At 39.1% G+C, this 16,969-nt stretch overlaps 1 pseudogene; it reads right to left on the reverse strand.

The window, feature by feature from the left end:
• Window positions 1-376: 376 nt before the first annotated feature.
• LOC142606096 (G-type lectin S-receptor-like serine/threonine-protein kinase LECRK3) lies at window positions 377-7,830 on the reverse strand (annotated as a pseudogene).
• Between the last annotated feature and the right edge of the window lie 9,139 nt (window positions 7,831-16,969).

Here is a 16,969-nt window from a genome sequence, read left to right on the forward strand (position 1 = left end):
CAAACTGTTATGCAATAAATTTCTCTGAAATTTCTCTGAAGTAAATGACTATCAAAGTGATAAACTTTCTTTATAATCTTGTTGATAAAAAATAGTTACATGCACGAGTAGATTTTTTTTTTTTTTTTGTTGAGAAACATGCATGATTAGAACTAAATACCCCAACGCGGTTGCCTCCACCGAAATTCTCTCTAGTATCCACCTCTAAAGAAAACAAAAAGGCCCTGACTACTGAGAGGATCGACGTACCTGCATATGCCTTCACATGAATCAGAAAGGAAAAAAGGTCAAAACCAAAAACTGAAAAAAAAAAAAAACAAAAAACAATATGAAAGCTACTTGAAAATAGAAATAAAATTTTCCTTACCTTCAAAATTTACATGGAGACATTAGTTGGACATAGAGGGACAGATATATCAGTAATCCCTTCTAACATCAATACAACACTCTTCATGGAAGGACGAAGAATTGGATCATCTTAAATGTACCATAATCCCACTTTAACCATATTCTCCAAGGTTCTTTTATCTACTTGTTCACCACCCATAATGTTATCCAACTCTTTAGCAACAAAGCATTTATATACCCAAGTAGAAAGAACAGTTTCTTCAGGTCTTGATACATTGACCTCCATATTCTTTCTGCAACATACGATCTCCAAAAGCACTATTCCATTACTATAAACATCTGCCTTTACTGATATTGGGATGCTCTTCTGCCACTCAGGTGCTATATACCCTCTAGTCCCTCTAACCAATGTGAAGGTCCTTGTTTGATCTGGCATTAATAATTTTGCCAAGCCAAAGTCAGAAATTTTAGCTGTCCAAAATTTTGATGGCTTTATATCACAATGAATAATAGGGGCCTTACACTTTTCATGTAAATAGAGAATCCCTCTTGCAACATCCAATGCTATTTTTAATCCTTCATCCCAGTCTGGATGCCTTATACCTTTAAAACTAAGATCGGCAAGGGAGCCATTGCTCATATATTCATAGACAAGTAACCTCTTAGAGCCCTCAACACAATAACCCAACAATTGAACCAAATTTTTGTGGCGAGTTCTCCCTATTGCTCGCATCTCTGCATGAAACTCTCTTTCACCATCTTCCACCAATTTCTTTAGTCTCTTCACAGCAACAAGTTTCTTACTTTTGTACAAAGCCCCTTTGTACACCGTTCCAAAGAACCCTTACCCAACTCATGTTTGAATCCATTTGTAGCTCTTTTAAGCTCATCATATGAAAACAAATTTAAAGTAAGCCCCTTAGTCAAGACCAGCGTTTCACTCTCTTTCAGTCTTTTATACCTTAGAGCTCGAATTTTGAACGTGTAAAGGCCAGAAATTCCAAGGGCGAGACAGGAGAATGTTGTAAAAGCTAAAATCAAAACAATTATGTGCCATTTAGCCTTTTTCGTTGTCACATGATGAAGAGGAGGCTTCTTTGGGGTGGAAGAAGTTTTATTCCAGCTTTCAGTGCTCCTTATGCCCACCTTGAAAAAAGCTACGCTATTTGTATCCCCTCTAACATATCTCAGTGGAAGCTTTTGTCTCTGGCAATATGAATCCTTGAACAATGCTGCATCAGAATTGCGATTTTCCAAGCAAGAATTGCTGCATTCTTCCTTTGTTGACATGGGTACATATGCGTAAGGATTATCTTGCCAGAACATATTCTCCTTGGAATACATGTAAAATGCAATATGATCTTTGTGGCCACCTCCGCACCCTACTTCCGAATAGTTTCTCTCACAGCCGAGAGATTCGAGATTTGGATCAACAAACTATGTTCCAGGCTATGAAGCACGGGTGCGTTTCAGGATTCAGGTGCAGGTGCGGGAGCGGGTGCAGGACTCGGCAATTTTTGAAAAAGTAGGGTGCGGGTGCGGGTGTGGGTGCGGCGGGGTGCGGCTATTAAAAAATTATTAAAAATATTTTTATTTATATTTTTAATATATTGCTAAACATACTTTTTTCACAATATATAAACATATACCAAATTTAAGAGCAATAGTAAATAATAACTAGAATACAACTCCATTATATAAACATTCCATGATGTTCGAAAATTAAAATACAACTCACAAGTTTGAAACTAAAACAAAATAAAAGATACATCAACAAGACAATCAAACATCAACTTCATCATCATCAAGATCAATAGCTTCACTTCGAACTTCACTTTCACTAGTAGTAACACTAGTGTTAACATTCCCAATAACCATGGCCTTCAACTCTGGCTCATCAAGTGTAAGAGCTGCATTCTCAAGAATTCCAGCTCCTCCATGTATGTCGGTCTCATTCCAAGAGTCTTCTGCAATATCCCACATCTTTGTATCTCTATTTATGTACTCCGTATTGCACCTTGACAAGAGTCGAAGATTAGAATGCACATATACCAAATCTTCAGCGCGTGTAGGAGCCATTTTGTTTCTTTTTAAAGAATGAATAAATTTGTATGTGCTCCAATTCCTCTCAGCACATGAGGATGAACAAGGTTGTCCAAGAAGTTTAAGGGCGAGGGTTTGAAGAGTTGGAAATGCGGAGCCATGGTATTGCCACTAAACCAAAGGTTGTAAGACCCACCTATCTGTCAAGACGGCTGGTGAAGGAAACCTCCCTCCTGAAAATGCAGCAAACTCAGATTTCACCACATTTAATTCATTCATATCTTCAAAGAATCGATCCAAACACATGCTCCTTTCCATAGAAATTTCATGATTTCGATGTGGAGGGATGCGTTTTGAATTCTCTGAAAGCCATTCAGTGGAGTAATACCTAGAGTTAAAGATTAAAAAACAAATATAAATGAAACGTGTGTTTTACTAGAAGGGGGAACTAAAGAAAATAGAAAATAAATGTACTTACTTAAGATTTAAGGAATGAGCCAAACAGTGTAGTGGAGTACAATTTTTAGTCCAACGATCAATAAGTATATCATACACCACACTCCAAAATGAGCTCTACTCATCATCTTCCAAGCCTTTATGCCGATATATTGCTACCTTCACCTTCTTTATCATTGAATCCCACATCTCATACACAAGATGAAGACAAGGCTTATCTGTGTCAGCTACTCGTATCTGTTAGGATTTGTGCCCTTAAATTCTATTGTATGATGCTATGTAAGATATTATGTATGACATTATGTATGACATGATGTATGACTTAATATTGTGATTAATAAAGTTATTTTATTATTATCTAAAATAATGGTAACATGTATATGGGACATTATCATATAGTCCATGAGATGCATTGTATGTGATTTATGTGAAAAGTCACAGAAGATGTAAATCACAAGTTCTTTGTAAACTCAGAATTTATAGTTCGTAGTCGGTGATGAAATTGAGCATTTCATCTGCGAAGACTATAACATGTCAACTAAGATGATTTGTCTTGATCATGGAAGTGAAAACTTCTAATTGATATGTTGATATGTTTTAAGAGTTAAAACATATTGAACAGAACCGCTGTGAGATTTATTATTTTTCTAACGACTGTCAAATGAATAATAAATCTCATGACTTCTATTTGCATGAACTCTTAATCCTGAGAGAATAATGGACCTGATCATGAAATGTAGGTTGCTTTGATATATCAGGAGTGAGATCTGAAGTGACGGTCAAAACCTCAATATGTTGGGTAGCCACATTTAGTGTTGATGGAACATATATTCTCAAGATGGAATTCATAGTCTTTTGATGGAGATATAAAATATTCCCTTGAGATAAGTTTAATGGGTTCAGTTATTCAGAGAGTTAGGCCTAACCACTTTAGTAAAAAATTACTAAAGTATATATTTATGAAATTGGATTTCATAAATATATAATGAATAACTTTAAAGGATTAAACCGAGTACTCAAGGATAAGATGTAGTAATTTACAAAGTGGCAGTTTACATTTATGACTTTGTGTTACTACGAATATTTTATGAAGGAGTTGCACGTATAATAAAGTCTTGGGATATAATTTATTAATAAGGCCTAGAGTGCAATTATATTTATATAGTGGTATTAAATATAATTAATGGTAACTTTGGACTTGTCAAGATTTGACGGAAAAGCCCAAGGCCCATTGGAGCTAGTGTCTTATTGGTCCATTTTGGTCCCACTCCAAGCCACACACTAAAACCCAATTGGAAAGGCCCAATAGGCCAGCTGAATTAGATAATCAGTTAGTTATAAAGGGAGAAACATACAAAATTTTTATGAGAAGAGATTAGAAAAGAAAAGAAACGGTGTGTGAGAGAGTGTGAGACACACTTTCATTCTCCCTTTGAAAAACTGATTGAGAGACCACACATCTTGGGCGTAAAGTGGAATTGGAGTGAAGATTAAAAGTATTCCCAAGTGCTTCTAATCTTTGTTTTGAATTTCTCCACACCAAGGTACGCTATCTTGTTCTTAAATTCTGAAATTTACATGGTGCACGTTATTAACCATGAATGAAATAGATCCTAGTTTGTTGCTTCCGCTGTGGGTTTTGTATGAGAAACAAAACCAGAATTTTTCGTTCAATATCATATCATAAATAGGTGCTGTGAATTCAAGGATATAATTAACCCTATCCCACCAAAGATCACTTAGAATCATCTTCTTCACCTTTTAAGCTTTTCCAACATCATCCTCCCTATAAGAAGCCCATTGCTCACTAATAGCCATGGCTTGAAGGCATCTTTTTATCAACTTCAACCTTTTTAGCATTAAAACAACCGAAGCAAATCTAGTATTAGCAACTTGGAGCAGTTTTAATGGACAAAATTCATTAAACATTGCCAACCTCATTGAATGGTTCATGATAAAAACACGTATGAAGGATGCATCATTAGCAATACGTGTAATCCAACTACATTCCTCATATGTAACTTCATTCTTTTCAGTGTTTTTTGTTGCACAAATATTCTTTAAAACTAGATTGAGAGTGTGGACAACACAGGGTGTCCAAAATATTTTAGGATACTCACCCTCAATAAGAGCTCCAGCAAACTTCATCACATTAGCATTATTAGTGATGACTTGGACAACTTTCTCATGCCTAATCTCTTTTATAGCATCCCTCAACACCCCAGCAATATAATGTTTGTCTTTGAACTCACCTGATCCATCAATTGCCTTTATAAACACTGGACCCCCACTGATACAACCATAATATTAATAAGAGGCCTCCTTTGTGGATCTGACCATCTGTCAGAAACTATACTTACACCATTTTCAACCCAAAAGTCCTTAACTGGTTTCAAAAGTCTATCAACATGAGCATCTTCTCTTTGCAAAAGTGTTGTTCTTAAGGCATTGTATCCAGGAGGAACATAACCTGGAATGCTATGAGTAGCGGCATATGAATAGAAACTATGATAATATGGGTTCCTTGCAAAGTTAAACGAAATCCCACCGGTGTAAAACATCCTAGCAATTTGACTATCCAATTCATGTCTAGCATTATTCTGGAATAATTTCTCTACCGTAGGATTCACAACCTTCCTCCTCTTATTACCATCAAAGGAATTTGTACTATCACTCTCTTCTTGTGTCCGAGATGAGGGACTACTCCCAATAGGCCCATGGCTTGGGGGAAGTGGGGGTAAGGGAATTTGTCTTCTCCGTTCTCTTTCTAACTTATCATTCTCAACCTGATCATGCATTTGCTGCATTTCCAACCTATGGCTCGGTGTCACACTAGGGCATACTTTAATACCTTTATTAACAATTCTTAATAAATGAGTCTTAATCCTAGAATAGGATCCCAAATAAATATTACCACAATAGTTGCACTTAAATTGTGTGTTTCCACCTGATTTAATAGTAAAATCAGATGGTTTTTCTATTTTAGTCACATACTACCAAAGAGGAGCTTCATCATTTGGCACTTCTTCATTAGATGAAGGTGAAATTTTTGTGCTAGTAACTTCATCCATTGCAAATTAAATAGATTCAATTTAACCTACAAATAATTTCCAAATATATAATAACTATTAACTAAATAAAAAATCAAACCCCAGTGTCACAAGACTCACAAAAAATAAAATAAAAAAATAAAAAAATCAGATCATCACAGATTCACAACACAATCATAAATCTGAGTAATAATAACTATTAACTAAATAAAAAATTAAACCCCAGTGTCACAAGACTCACAAAAAATAAAATAAAAAAATCAGCTCATCACAGATTCACAACACAATCACAAATCACAATGAGTAATAATAACTATTAACTAAATAAAAAAATCAACTATTAACAATTACCTAAGAGTGTGAGTGTGAGAGCTATGATACCTGAGGGGGGAGATGGAGAGTAGGGGAGACGAAGTGGAGCACTGAAGGCAGAGAGTGGGAGAGAGTCTAGCTGAAGAGTGAAGGCAGAGAGTGGGAGAGAGGCACAAGAAAAATGAAGAGGCAGAGGGCTGGGTCGGCTGAGAGCTATGGAGCAGAAGCACGGATTGAGTGAAAATTGAAGAGAAATGAAAGTGTATGTATGTGTTATAGGGTTTTGGTTTTTTTTTTTTTCCAAACGGTGCATTTGCACCTTTTTTTTTTTTGGCCAAGTTAAACGGTGCGTTTCGCACTTTTTTTTTTTTTTTTTTTGAATTTCGGCCGTATCGGCTGATTTTGCTAGTATCGGTGTTGCACCCAATGCGGACCGATTCGGCGTGAATTGGCCCGATTTTGCGCGCGTCAGCTCGAATCGGCGCGTATCGCGCTGAAAAAAATATTTTTTTAATGTCCGACGTGGCACGGATGCGCAGGCAGCGGTGTCACCTGCGCGTCCCTGCGTCGTGCCACTTCGGACACGGGTGCAGTGGCCCAAACGCTGCACCCGTGCTTCCTAGGTTTCAGGAAGACAAGCACAGTACGCTTTGTAATCATTTAGTGTGCAAAAGCTGTTGAAGCCACAAAAACCTTTCACTTCACAAAGATCCTCGTCCTTCAATGCTGACCACAAAGGTATTGGTGATGATGAGTTTTGTTTGTCTGCTTTGTCAAAGGCATGGGAGTACAACCGAAAAATTCCATCAACAACAAGAGTTGCACGATAAATGGTGTTGGTGTTATTGTCGGCCAATGGTGATCTCAAAACTTTAACTCTTTCGATACTAGTGCTATTGATGATTTCTAGAACACCTGAATAATTGAGATAAAGGTGAAACTTAAAGCTTTTGGAACTAGTGATAGAGCTCCAATAAGCTTCACTTTCATCGTCGACAGTGTTTACCGGGTAGAGAACCAAGTTTCCATCATCCTACATCTTCAGACGATACTGTCCAGTTGAGTGATTGGTCTCTGATGAACTAGAGAACAATTGAGCACCAGCGGACAAAATCTGCCCTCCCAAAATAGTATTAGTGGGATGGCTGAAACTCTCCCAAATGATTGAACCATTTTTGTTGTAGAGAACAAAATTGCCATTGTCAAGCATACAGGCAGAAGAAGTTGACTCTGTTGCTTCACTGCTGATAAGCTTCTCTACTCCTTGCTCATCAGCTCTCAAACAAAGCTTACCATCCATTGTCAAGTCTAGTGTCGAGTTTGAGGTGACCGGAGAATCATCACAGTTTGCTGTCCACACAACCGTTACATTATTGTCTGTACCCACCAACCAGATTCCAACCATAAAACCATTGCCCTGTGGATAGAATCCAAATGCAAATTGGCCAGAAAAGGAAAGCCAAAAGGTGGGGGAAGTTGTGGTATTAAGTGAAGAGCTCAGGTTTATTTTTTGGTTACATTGCTTCTGTTGAGGTTGAGATCCTCCAAATTTAAGTGACATAATAGAGAGTAGAAAGAAAACAGTAAATATGGAAGCAATGAGAGAAGGATGAGAAAGGTATTAGGAACATCACAACATGCATATACTTTTTATTTTGAGAACTGACGAGCAATTAGCTGGCAATTGTTGGGGCTTTTACTAGATTTTAGGAGATAATTTAGGGGCATTTTCAGAAAAAAAAAAAAAAAAAAATTGTACATCGCGGGCAACTAGTTAACAAAATCAGTTGTTTGTCAAGTGTCAACAAATAAAATTAGTCATGGTAGCTTCAACATGTGAACGTATAGTTAGGGGTGGCAATTTTTATCCATATCTATGAATCCGCCCACCTTATTTGGATAAGTTTTAACCCAACCCATTTAAATATTTGGATTAAATGGGTAAAGACCCATTTGGTTATTTAATTAGATGGGTCTAAATGAATAATTCCACTAATAACCACTAAACCCATCTAAAATTTAAATTTAAATAAACCCACAAAAACCCACTGTGAGGGTCCTTTTTGACAAATGTCCAGGCCCAAAATAGAAGCAAGGACCTCGGGCCTTTTAGTTATGGTGTTAAGGAACTGGGCTTGGTTCACTGCAGCTAAATGGGCCAATTACGAACCAAGTGGTGCGCAGAGCAAGAATCTTACAATACACACATACTAGCAAACACGGAACACGTATGTATTGAACAGCAAGAAACAATAAAGGAACAATGTAATAAAGAAAAGACACAGAATAAATGATGGGGATCCTTAAAATGATGCAAGATATCTCGTTGTCTTTTCTTAATTGTGAATTACAACATGCTCACTAAGACATGTTACAAGGTCCAAATGAACTCAAAAAGTATATACTTAGATGGCTCTCTAAGGCCCTAAGACTTGCAAAGTTTGAATCCCTTCGAATCCAAGTATGTTCTATAGTAGCTGTTTTAGGATACCGGACAATATTTCTCTTTCTTTCACTACTTTCTTTGAGAATTTTCTCAATGATTCTATTATGATTCGCTGTTACTGAATGCCTCTTCACTATTGGCTGCTTCTTCCTTTTATAGCGTCATTCTAGGGCTCTGGGATACCACTAGTTCCCTTCCTTTGCTCCCTTGGGTACTAGAGCATGTTGTGCTAGCAGCTTTGGTGGCTGGTCCCTTCCTTGTTTTTCATAGTTTTCTTCTTTTGGTGATTTTTTCCCAAAAAGTTCTTACTGACTTTCTATTCTAAGGTGTCCTTAGGGGCTCCCCTTTTCAGACTCAACTTTTTGGCTGCTTTTCCTTTTGTCATTTTTCCTAAGTGGGCTGATTCCATCCCTGCCAAGTTGAAAGTTCTCCTAGCTGCTTCCCTTCATGGTTCCATGGTTGTCAAAATCGCGATCCGGATCGTAAGATCGTACGATTTTACGATCCCACCTCATCAAAATGTTTAAGATCGCACTAGGATCGTAAAAATACTAGGATCGTATGTAGGATCGTGTAGGATCGTATAGGATCGTAGGATCGTATAGGATCCTACCGATCCTACCGATCCTACAAACAACATAAATTTTTGGTTTTTTTTTTATCTAAATTTTTTTTTATTAAGTTTGTTTGATCATTTTATAGTTGCTAATTAGTGATAAAATATTTAGACTTCTATAATAATGAGTCTTTATATATGTTCTTTGGAAAGTTCCATACTGTTTAGAAATAGCGAGCAACAATTTTGAGTTTAATCTTTCAAGCAATTTCTCTAGCAGTTGCAAACTCTAACATGAATATATATGGCTCCCCTTCTGCAACCAAACACTAGAGTTTTATAGAAGACCTTGTGAGGTGTGAACTATTATCCTAAATCATCAAAAGCAATAATGTTCATGGCATGAGAGTTGGGTTTTAGATATATTTACTAGGAAGCTGATTCTACATTTGTCATTCATCTCCTAATATTACTAAAAAATATATATATATATATATATATATAATTTTATCAGCTATGCTTGTATTTGTATATTGATCGATTGATTTTTTTGAGTATGCTCTTTAATTGTTGTTGAGTGGTATAACTTGAATAGTTGAGTGTGACATTGTATCTTGATGTCTTTTGTAGTTCTAGTATACAAATATATAATGTCTACATAGATGATGAAATGGGTGATGATGATTAGGAATTTAGGACGGTAGTTATAAGAACCTTGGAATGAAAATAATTAAATGTTTACTTCACCTTAATATTCATTTTACTTTTGGATTTCATATTGTAGTTAGCTAGTTTCCATTTGTTAACTTATTTTGGATTTCAAACTTGGAACTTAGAACTTAGAATTTGGAAAATATTTTCCATATGTTTTGATAAATATTTTGGTATTTGGTTGCTTATTAAACATTTATTGAAATTTTTAAATACATTAGGTCAAAACTTAAATATATTTATTTCGTTAGTATAGACTTAGTGACGTATGACATGCAAATAATATCATATGATGCAAATCTTAGTTTTTTTGTGGATGAATTTATAATTTATGTGATTATTCAACATACAAAGTCATTATCAATGTGTTTTTTGCTTTAAATATGAAAATATGTAGGATTTTACGATTTACGATTCGATCCTACGATTTACGATCCTACCTACCTTCAACGATCTCACGTAGGATCCCGATTTTGACAACCTTGCATGGTTCTTCCTCCTAGGTTCTTCGAGGTACCAGCCTCCTTGTTCATGAATTGGTACTTTCCAATCCTTCTGGTTCCTTTTTGCATCATTGGGTGATTGAGAATGACGTTTCTGCTCTTTGTTCCTTGTGTTTCTTGGCACTCTTTTTAAGCTGTCTTAGTCTCATTCCTAGTTGTGCTGCACATCCCACGGACCTTGAGGCCCTAGTAGCCTCTGGGTATCCCAGCCTAATTCCTACTGCTGGACTCCTTTTTGATTTTTTGATCTTGATAGGCTGGACTTTTTCCTTGTTTCCCTTCGTTTAATAGGCCCTAAGGCCTATCCTTTTATGGGTCTTCGGCTTGAAATCTTTTTAATGGACTTGGACCTACTCCCCCCCCCCCCTCTTTTTCGTGGTGAGCTCAACCCTTTTATTATTATTTTCCATGGAGTGCATTCACTGTGCTATTTTGGGCCTTGATGTTGTAACTTTTTATACCTCAACATTTAGCCCCCCAAGCTAGTGGGTTGCTTGCAATCCACGCGTAAGTAGACTAGAACTTTAATTTCCATAAGAATTCCCTCTTCACTATTTTAATTATCCTTAGGGTTCCTCCTCTTCTTCTTTCAGGATCTTGCCTTTCCCGCCAATGGTGAGCATCCTGGTTTTCTTTGCGTGTTGCACTTCTTTCTTTTGTAACTCCCCCTCTTTGCACGAGACGTGGTAGTTGAATTTTGGAGTAAAAAAATTCCTCCACCCACGCTTCACGTTCCCCTTAACTCCCATTAATAACTACCAATAACTCTCTTCTTTAAAATTAAATTTTGGCAACTGGCGCGTCTTTCCACACAATGTCTTCTCCAACTACTCTTTGCGCCATTACTACAATCACCTCATACTTTCTTTTCACTTCCCAGAGCCTTTCATTCCAAGCTTATCTCCTTTCCCCCAGTTAGTTTATTTCTCTGTTTTCTCCTTATGTGTTCTTTAATCCCTCGATTTTCCTATCTCATAGTGCACTTGCCGTTCTATGGCTTCTTCTTCCTTACGAAAAAGGAAGGAGCATACCTCCAGTCCCTCCGAGGGTGAGAGCTCTTCTGGGTCTGTGTAGCGCGAGTTACAAGGGGTTACAGAGCGCCCAGCTTTCCCTCTACGGGACCCCTAGTACACCCCCAGCCTAGGTGTTCTTTGGTTAATCTGGTTTTGCAGTTCCTCCCAGGTTCCAGATCCAAGAGAGATTTCAGATCTCCAAATTAGGCGAGGATCTTGAGAGGCGGTTCCTATTTTCTTCGACTTCGTTCTTGGGAAGATCACTGGTTGGCCCATTTAGGTGGACAAGGAACTTTCTGATAAAGAATTTATTGGTTGTCTGGAGTGCACCGGGATCTTGAAAGCAATGGAAATTTCTAGGAACCTTAAAGGTTTTAGAGACACCAAAGGCCTCAGACATTTGGTATGCTGCTGGTGCCCTTCTCTTCATACCTTCTTCTTTTCTGTTGGCAAGCTTACTATCACCTTGGAGGATGTGGTCAATAACTTCTTTTTTCCAATGTTTGGAGATGAGAATCCTTTCGACATTAGTCTTTCTGGCGAGGATCTTGAAGTGGAAGAAAAATTATTCGGTCATTTTAGGGGGCATACTGCTTCTCCTAGTGGGAAACCAGCCAGAATGGGCAATAGGTCATGAACCTTTTGCAAGAGAAAGACAAGGCAGTCAAGCAAGCTGGGTTCCTAGTGCTCTGGCTCAATAAGTTCTTATTTAGTGAGTTTCCCAGGTATGGGGTTAAGTTTGTTTTCTTCCCTTTGGCAATTAGACTGGCCTAGAGTGCTCAGTATCCCCTAGCCCCCATGTTCTTGGGCCATGTTTACTCTCAATTGGATCTACTTCATGGAGATGAAGTTGAAGGTGATTCTTGCTATGCTATCACCTCGTCTCTCCACTGCGCCATTCTCCAAGTATTCATGTGGGATCCTTCTTCTGTTACTTTGGCAAAGTGTAGAAATTTGAAGTTTGTAAAAGATAAGTTCTAGGGATCTCCTGATGTAATTAAAGCCCTGTGTGGTAGTTCTACTAACAGCCACCCCATTATTTTTCGTTGGGCTAACTTAAAAGGTGACAACCTCAATTTGGTTGAGCTATTTGATCAAGCGGGGCACTTAAGTTGGCGTTCTCCTCGGGAGTTCAGCCCTAGGTTCGCCTGTAACTCTGTGCTAGCTTCTTTTCTCAATTCTCCATGGAACACCTTTGATCTACGCTGTGGTGATGAAGGTAGTTTGGCCTACCTGGCTTGTATTAGTCCCTTATGGCTTCTAGTGCCCTCCTTAAGTGGCCCCAGATACACCCACTACTCAGTACACCAGGTACTTCGAAAATTTGGCTTTGATTAGGACTTCCCGCCAGTGTTTAAAGATATAGTTCCTTCTTTCCCTTCTCTGGACCCGTTCTTGAGGCGCTAGTGGCTTTGTTGGCTACTGGAGAAGAGTTCAGAAGACCTTCTTTGATTATGTCAGTTCTGGCAAGATTGAGAGAGTTCCTAGTCCTAATATTTTCTCTGCTCCTACTTCTAACAGACGCCTATCCCTCCCTACTGTTGGCATTGTATCTGCTACCATAAGTAGCAAGACAGTGGTCGCGGAGTGGCATGCTTCTAGGGGTGGTTGGGTATGCTATGCACAAGATTTTCCAAAGACTTGGTTGGGGTGTGACCTTATTGTTGGTACCTCTTCTGGTGTGCCAATTAAGAGAGGGGCAATAGAAGCAATTGGTGCTATCACTCCCATAGGAAAAGGTAAAGAAAAAAAGATTAAACAGGAAAAGGTTAGAAGAGCTGAGCTCAAAGAAAGTGTTGAGAGTATTGAGGCTGCCCCTGAGACTAAGAAGAAGAAGACTGCAAGGTCCCAGAAGTAGTTAGTAATTTCTGAGGAACTCGAGAGAGTGAACCCCCCTCCAACTAGAAAGGAAGTTGGCCATCCCTTAATTCCAAGGACTCGAGTGAAGCCTAAGGTAGAATCTTCTCTCTCTTAGGTTCCTGTGAGTTCCTCAGCCTAAGGTTCTTTGAGATCATTCGATTTTATACCCCAGTCTCCCTTAGGACCCTCTAGGCATACCTATAGTAGACAAAAGACCATTGGAGAATCTGTAGAGAGAGAGAGAGAGAAAAGGGCAAGGCCTCTTTCCTTCTTCTCTCTTTTATTTTGCAGTAGTTCATTGTTGTTGCTGTGTCTTTCCCCTTCTCTTTTAATTGATGAATGGTTACTTCTTCCTTGTAGTCCAAATGCAAGTTAAACCCCAAGAGAGGCAGGAGTCAGTCTTCCGGTGATGATGTGGTATGGTCTTCTTTTATTCGTGCATTTTTTTGTTTGCTTTCTCTCTTTTCCAGTGTTGTGTACTTATGTATTTTGGGATGTTCTGCCATTTGCTTTTCTTTCCCTTTTGCAGGTAGAGGTACCTCCTCCCACGTTTGGCGGGACTCTGGTGGAAGAAGTGATTACAGCTTCTTCTAAAGTTCCCCCAAGCGTAGAAGAGGAGCTCCTTAGCGGTGGTGTGACTGAGGAGGTTGGGCAGCCAATGTAGGATGTCCAACCTATTCTGCTTTCTATTCCTCTAGCTGCTCAGGACCTTGAAGCTCCCTAACCTCCTATTCCCTAAGATCTCCAGCTTGTGTAGACTTTCGGTCCTGCCAAAATTATGCCATTTGAACCTGTGACTGAGCCTATATTAGGCAAAGAGTCCTTGGGGAGTGTTTCTTCATCCATACAAGCAAGTGAAGCTCATTCACTCCTTATAAATATGCTTAACCTTATTATTATTATTTTTTTAGAGTTCTTGTTTTTCTTTCTTCCTTTAGGTTAAGCCAGTGTTCAATCTGCCCTTGAGGCCACCTCTTCCTTGGAATAAGGGGGTTTTGAAGGTGTGTGTCGTTCACCTTTATTGTGCTCCCCCTTCTTTCCCTCTAATTTTTTATACTTTTACCCTGCCTTTTTCTTCTATGGAAAAGCCCCCAGTATCCTTTCCTTCCTTTAGCCATTTTGCCAAAGTTTCCCCACCCTTTCTCCAACGTGCTGTGTGTTCTTTCACAGAGTCCTCCAAGGAATTAGAAGGGCAAGAGGAGGAAGCTATGCCGCAGGGAGGTGACACTGGTTTTGTTTAGCTTTCTCTTACTTTCCCACTTTACATCTCTACTTTGGTTCTTTCCCCTTTTTTCTGAATTTTGTCTGCTTTTGCAGGTGCTGACACAGGTGTCAACGATCTTGAGGTCGTAGTTCCTGAGGTAGCCGTGGAATCTGCTCCTGGCGTCCAGGTTGCTGAATCTCAGGCAAGGACCCCTTGAATCACCCAGAGGGTTGGAAGCTCCTTAATTCCTACGAGTGGAGATACAACAATAGGGAAGGCTCTAGAGGTGACTGTTTCAGATCCTAGCTCAAGGCTCCTTGCTTTCTTGGCTCGCTTTGATCTCTTGGAGTTCAACAGCCTCCTTACAAGCCATTTTCATCGCTTTAGGCCTTCCTTTGGTAGCTTCCTACACTTCTCTGTGCCTATGAAGGGTTTGCCATTGCTGGAGGGGTTGTTCAAGATCCATGGAGACTTCACCAGTGGGTTTAGGGGAGGTGTCTTTCTAGGCAATATCCTGATGGAGCTGTTGTGTGCTGTGCTGATTTCTTTGAAGGATTCCTCCCTTGAGTCCTGTTTTGAAGAGAAACTTTTGGAATGAAGAGGAGTGGTGCAGGATCTCATAGAAGCAAAATTCGATTTGTCCTTCTTGTTGGAATATTTGCGTTCTCTGGCTTACATGCTATTCTAGAGGCAGGCTTCCAAAAATCTGGATGCTGACATTGCTGCTGCTAAGGAGGCTTTAGCCCGTGCTCACAAGGTTTTGCATGATTGGAAGGTTAAAAGGCAGCAGGTCCTTTCTTCCTCAGCTGTTCCTGCCATTTCTCCAGACAGCTCCTTGCTAGTCGGCCTTGTTCCTTAGCTGCTTACTCTTCTTTTCAATTCAGATGTGTATATATATATATATGTGTGTGTGTGTGTGTGTGTGTGTGTGTGTGTGTGTATTTTAGACAATTGGGTTGTATAAGTTCTATCTCTTCTTGTTTGAACACTATTTTTGGCCTTTCCTACCCATTTTCTGCAATATGGATCTGTTGTTATTTTTTTTAGGACTGCTTCTAATTTTTGATAGCATGTGGATCTGCTCTTTTTTTTTTTTTTTTTTTTTTTTTTTTTTTTTTTTTTTTTTAAAAAAGAAGCAAAAAGTAACTAAGTCTTGGGCCATGGCCTTTACAAATTTTGCTGTAGGTCTTGGATCAGACACTCTGGTGGTTGTTTTGCTATACAAGTAATGAACTGGGTACATTGAATGCTTCTTCTTTTTTTCCAAGTCCCAGGTTATGAACCAGGCAGACTCCTTTTGTCAAGTATTGGGCTAGGTATCCCGGGCACTTGTTTCTGCCCGTGGTCCCAAGTCATGTGCTTTGAACTAATTGTGGTGTGAGTCTTGGGCCATGTGCTAAAGTTTTTCTTTTTCCCTTGCACTGGCTCAGGTACCCCCCTCCCTAAATCTGCCCATACTTGGGTTATGTAACGCTTCACAATTGTTTATTTTAGCCGTAGCTTAAAGGACAATAAAAGTAAATTTCATTGAATCGAAATAAAGTCACCATCTAAGGAACACAAAAAGCGGTGTCAAAGGTAGTAAGGATCACATAATGTCCTTCTACCATTGGTTCCTAAATAAAAATTGTACTTAAACAAAATACATAACAAAAGTAAAGATCAGTGAAACACTTAATAAGTTGAAGAGTTGGCAAAAAAGTCTTGGTGTACTGAGGTCTCTCCCTTTTCATGTGTAGTACTGTTTTAACCATTTCCCATTTATGGGATCCATCAGGGCCATCCCATCTTCCTTTGTGAGGAAGTAGTACCCACTATCATGGGCTTTTCTAATGATGTAGGGCCTTTCCCATTTTGGGGCAAATTTGGAGGGTCTTGGGAGATTTTTCTTTACATGCTCTGCTGTTCTTAACACCAGCTGCCCCTCAATGAAGGCCCTTGGGTGTATCGTTTGTGCGTAGGCCTTAGCCATCCTCTGCTAGTACCTCTAGCTCCTCCTTCTAGCTACTTCCCTTTCTTCCTCTAACCCTTCCAGATTCGCCAACCTTCTTTCATTATTTGCATCCTCGGTACCTTCTTCGTTTTCTTTAAGCACTATTCTTGGCGTAGGGATGATTAACTCCACAAGGCTGATGGCCTCCGTCCCATAAACAAGGGAGAATGGTGAAAATCCAGTGGCTGTCTTCATAGAGCTCCTGCATCCCCAGAGTACATCTGACAAGTGGTCACTCCATTTTCCCCCATACTCGTGTTTCATTTTTTGAAGGATCTTCAGCATCACCTTGTTAGTAGCTTCAGCCTGACCATTTCCTTGTGGGTAGTATGGTGTGGACCTTCCATGCTTAATGTAATTTGCCTCAGTTAGGTTCTTCACGTCGTTGTTTATGAATGAGGTCCCATTGTCACTAATCAGTTTCTTGGGGATCCCGAATCTTGTAATGATGTGCCCTCGAATGAACTTTGCCAC

Source organism: Castanea sativa, chromosome 8, assembly GCF_040712315.1.
Source record: "Castanea sativa cultivar Marrone di Chiusa Pesio chromosome 8, ASM4071231v1".
NCBI lineage: Eukaryota > Viridiplantae > Streptophyta > Magnoliopsida > Fagales > Fagaceae > Castanea > Castanea sativa.